This window comes from Cebus imitator, unplaced genomic scaffold (assembly GCF_001604975.1).
Source record: "Cebus imitator isolate Cc_AM_T3 unplaced genomic scaffold, Cebus_imitator-1.0 Scaffold149, whole genome shotgun sequence".
Taxonomy (NCBI): Eukaryota; Metazoa; Chordata; class Mammalia; order Primates; family Cebidae; genus Cebus; species Cebus imitator.
This window is the reverse complement of record NW_016107464.1, coordinates 4459096-4464399: the sequence shown is the minus strand read 5'-3', so window position 1 is coordinate 4464399 and position 5304 is coordinate 4459096. Positions and strand designations below refer to the sequence as shown.

Below are 5304 nucleotides of genomic sequence, written 5' to 3'. Positions count from 1 at the left end.
AAATGTATATACTCTTTAACTTCATATATGTATACATACATACACGTGAAAAGTGATCAAAGAAATCTATGAAAATTAGTAATAAAAGAAATATAAAGTATAATACCAATAAATCTAGATATCAAATTAATTAACATAGATTGTTAACAATGGTGAAACTAAATGGCTATCTGGATAAAAAAAGGGTATGGGGCTTAGTAACTGCTCATCTAAGGCTTAAGCAAAATCCTTCCTCGGTCCAATCTGTTTTCAAGTCTGTAGAACGTGGCAGAGATGACAATGTCTAGGTCAGCATTCTGAAACCTAATCATTGCTGTCTGGGTCACCCAGAGCTCCATGTGGAAGCTGAAAGATGGAGAACTCTGAGCCCTGCATGTTCTCTATGCTGCCCATGAAATTTCCATCCCGACTCATAAATTCTTTCCACCTCCCTTATCTCTGCAACCCACATCATTACCTAGAGTCTTATTCATTCAGTTCTTCCGTCTTCACCCCGTATCACCTAAGTCTTTTCAATCACTCCCTCCCCAGTGTTCTCATGTAAAAGATTGACTTTGATAATCTGATATCAGTCAATAATTTCCCAGAAGGTCACAGGGCCTGAGGAAAGAGGTTTCCCTGATAAGATATCATCTTATTTCCTTTGTATAGGCATGTGCTATCAGTAAATAAGCAGAAAGGAAGACAGTTCAGAGAGGTGAAATGCAATTAATAAATGAACATATTAAAATATTCAACCTCACTGGTAAGAAAAATGCAAATGAAATTAAGGCCTCATTTTTACCTATAAAATTAGAAACAAATTAATTTGTATTTACAATACCTAACGCTGATAAGAGAATAATAAAATTGGGGGTACTGTATATTGTACTGTCCTTTGAGAAAGCAATTTGACAATATGTATTGAGTCATAAAAATGTCCACACTGTTGACCCAGCAATTCATCTTCTGGAATGGCAGATTGAAGACAAAAGTCTAAAAAGAGAAGAGAAAAAGGCTTCACGTACAAAGATATTCACAGTTGTTCAGAAATCATATAAATAACCCACAAGAAGAGCGTTAAGTAAATTAAGGCACATGTATAAAATGAAACCGTCTGTAGGCATTAAAGTACGACTTAATAGAAATGCAAAGCAATTAACTGAAAAAATGATCAGCCACCCTCATGATTAAATAAATGCAATTAAAGCGATAGGGATATACCATTTTCCACCCTTCAGATGGACAAAGATTTAAAATCTCGTTAGTGGCCTGTTGGGAAAATGAGAGCATGTTTATTTACTGTTCATGGGAGTGTAAATATTGTGACTTCTTGTACATATGTGGGTAAACTATCCAAGCATGCAAAAAAAATGGGCAGTAATATAATGAACACCTGTGTATCTCCTATTTAAGCTCTGAAATATTCACGTTTATGTGACTTCTTTAAAGAGCAATTTGGCATTACCTATACTTCTAAATGTATATACTCTTTAACTCCAATAATTCCATTCCTAAGAATTTTACATACAAAAATAGTTCCATCTGTGCACAAAAATAAGTATATTAACAGGTAATATTAGACCAGGTGCAGTGACTCATGCCTGTAATCCCAGTGCTTTGGGAGGCCAAGGCAGGTAGATCATCTGAGGTCAGGAGTTCAAGATCAGCCTGACCAACATGGAGAAGCCCCGTCTCTACTAAAAACACAAAAATTAGCTGGGCATGGTGGCACATGCCTGTAATACCAGCTATTCAGGAGGCTGAGGCAAAAGAATCACTTGAACCTAGGAGGCGGAGGTTGCGGTGAGCTGAGATCTCGCCATTGCACTCCAGCCTGGGCAACAAGAGCGAAACTCTGTCCAAAAGAAAAGGTATATTGAAGTAGTCTTTTTAATAGCAACAGATTAGAAACAACAGAAAGTCCACATAGTAGAAAATTGTTCAACAAGCCCTGCTCCATCCCCACAATAGAACAGCATCACGCTCTTGAAAGGGAGTGAGGTCTCTCTATATGCTAATAAGAAAGTATCTCCAAGATACAGCATTGAGTGAAAAAAGCAAGGTGCAGAACAGTAGGCACAGTAGGATCCCACTTGTCTATTTTAAAATATATGCACATATATATTTGTATATGCATTAAAAATTTTGGGAAGAATTCCCAAGAAACTGATGAAAAGCAGTTTTCCTACAGGAAGGCAGGCTGAGGGAGGATGGAGAAGACTTTCATTTTCATCTTTTATTCCTTCTGAACTGTTTGCATTTTGTTTTACCATATGCATGTGTTGCTTTTGTGATTTAAAAACTAACTTTAAAAGATAAGTATGAATACTACATTGCAAATGGGAAATGCATATAATATTAACTGAACAAGATGGACTCAACTCTGCATGTTATGCACCTGGATACAGCAGGGTCTTTTGGAGACAAAGGTAATCCTGCTGCCTCTGTCCTTAACTCCTACAGCTACATCTGAATTCCCTCCTTCTCCCCAAACTTCATCCTCTTCCTTGAGCATTAACACATCCGGCGTCTCCTCATTAAATCAAAAACAAAACCAAAAACTCAGCAGCCTCCCTGGCTCCAGCACTCCCTGTTCCTTTCATAGCCCCTCCAAGCTGGCTTCCATCCCATCATCCCCTTGTCCCCAGCTTTTTCCGAGCTCTCCAGTGACTCGACTGTGCAATTACTTTTCCATTGCCACATCACTGGAACTCTCTGCAGAGGATCACTTCCTCGTTATCTCCTCCTGAGGCTTGGATTGCCCTGGACCCTTCCTGACTCTCCCAGCTCCTGGAAGCCTCTTTCTGGCCAGTCTCCTCCCTGAATTCCAGCAGATTAAGCCCTAGCCCTCCTCTTTCATGTCTATATACAGCCTTCCTAGGTGATCTCATCTCCTTGAGCTGCAGAATCCTCACTTGTGTAGTGAAGACACCCTGATACAGCCCATGGATGCTGTACTGTTTCTTGACCCAGCATACATACCTAGGAATGACACCTCACTTCTGCTTTGGGGAATTGCTTATTCTGCATTCCACAAGGTCACAGGGAAACTGCCAATCACAATGGCCGCCATCCTCTAACTTCAGGACTGGGGTAGTCTTATTTCATTCTTAATCCAGACCAATTAGAGTTCTCCCAGGACTTTGCTGCTGGCAGAAATTAGCCTCTTTCCTCTGGAGATACTGAGCTTATCTGGTGGTGAGAACCTACATGCAGAATGAAGCCAAATATGGCCCAATAGAATTGAGATGTGGAGAGACAAACAGAGGGACGGAGCGACTATTAACTGACATAATTGAACATCACTGAACCTCTATGTCCAGCCATGCCTAATGTCAGAGCCAGCCAATGCCTGGACTTTCCACTTATATGAGCTGATAAATTGCCTTTTTGACTCGAGACAGTTAAAGTTAGGATTATGATTCTTATAAGTAGAAGAATGCTTGCTAATATACTCCCAAACCACTATCTGAAGCTTCAGATTTATAAGCACGACGGTCTGCTGGATATCTCCACTTGCAAGCCACCATGAACCTCAGCCTCAACACATCCAGAATGGAATCCTTTGTCTTCCTGCCCCAGCCACCCAGCTCCTCCACCATGGTCTTTTTCCCGCCTCTCCAGTCACTAGACACATAAGCTAAAACAGAGCCAAAAGAAAGCTTGAAATAATAGCTTTTTCTGCCTTGTTTGAGATTTTCCAATTCAATTTGTAAACATCAAATACTGTATTCAGTTGTACGAGTTCCAGGAAACTAGGTTAAAATAGCATCTTTGGAAAGATTGAGGATCAGCTACGCAGGAGCTGAGCATCACTGCCTCAAGCAAGTGCTTTCCAAAAGGTTAGTCTTCCTCCCGCTTCACTAGCCCAGAAATCATTGCTAATGAATCCATGAAGATTGGATTTTACCTTTCCCAAACCTAATATTTCAGCTAATGGCAGTCCCACCACTGCCATGAGAAGCAACTTGCCAATCACTGCATACCTCCAAACCCATACTCCACTTCTCAAGAACTTTCTATGGCTCCCCATCACCAAAAGGTTCCAACCACCCTGGATCAGCTACTGTTACCTGGACATACTGCACGTTTCTGCCCCTGGGATTCCACTTACTCTCTTCCCTAGTGATTCTATTTCCACCTCATTTCTGCTTCCATCCTGCCAAGGCATGGATCAAATTCTGCTCCATCCAGGAAATTGTGGTGCCACCTTCATTCCCAAGTTGGATAAAAATGCCTTCTTCTTCCAATACTCAGAGAACATATTTGTAACTCTGATGCCTCTGAGAACATATTGCCTTTGGTTAGTTTCCATGTGTGGGTTCACACAGCTCATCTCCCCAGCTAGATTGTCAAGTCTACTTGAAGTCTTGCCTTGAAGCTGGATTGATGTCTTCCTCCTCTGAGTTCCCGTAGCAATGAGGTGCATCTCCCACACTGCCTTTCACAGTGACTATTAACTGCCTCTTCCCAAATCTGGCTTTCCTCTTTTTGTGTGGGTGCGAACTCATGTCTGAATCCATCACAAGACCCCTGACACCTTTGCTTGATGCCATCAGGTACTGTCCCCTTAATCAGATGCCTTTGAGAGCTTGAATCAATTAAGCTCAGCCAGAAAGGGGCAGTGGCTGCATTATCTAGGGTAAAGGAGGTGAGAAGGCAGAGATTCTTGCCTGGGGACATCCAGAAGACACCAAAAATTAAGTGTGCATTCACAGGGCTAGTCATCCCTTCAACCACTGACAGGCCCTTCCCTGGGATCTTGATAGCAGGTTTGCACAAGGACATCACATGCAGAAAGCTGCCAAGGCCTCTCCCTTAGAAACTCTTCAGGAGCTGAAAGAAGAATCAGAAGAGACAAGGAGAAACAGCCTAAGGAGAGGAGAAAAATCGAAAGAGCCAGGTGTCAAGGAGGCAAGGAAAGCTTTTCAAAAAAGAGGGAGCGATCTGGAGGGCTGGAGAAGGAGCCAGAAGACACTGGCTTCCCTGACCGAGAAGAAGGCTCAACTAGGCTGTTGGGGTAGGGAGAACAAGGGTAAGTCTGGAGCCCGCTGGAATCCTTCAAACCTGCTTGTATAACTTAGAAGGAAAAACCCTTTTCCTTCTCTCCACCTCCAGGCCTTGCTCAGGTGCAGCCTTCTCCTCTAAGACCATTTCCTACCTGAAAAGTCCTCTCTGCCTTCACTGCCCAGCTTGATTTCACCCCTCCACGAAGCTGCCTTCTGGATGTCCTGGTTTCTGGATGTCCTGCCTTCTGGACTGTGGGAGAGATTCCCAGTCCTCTGAGCTTAGGGCTCTGACTCTTGAAGATACAAGCCATTT

General features: G+C 42.4%; 1 long non-coding RNA gene across 1 annotated transcript in view; it reads right to left on the bottom strand.

Moving 5' to 3' along the window:
- Window positions 1-830: 830 nt before the first annotated feature.
- LOC119473323 overlaps window positions 831-5304 on the bottom strand; it is a 50256-nt gene continuing 45782 nt past the window's right edge. Inside the window, exon 3 of the long non-coding RNA XR_005202526.1 lies at window positions 831-975. This is a non-coding gene — a long non-coding RNA (uncharacterized LOC119473323). The remainder of the gene's footprint in view (window positions 976-5304) is intronic.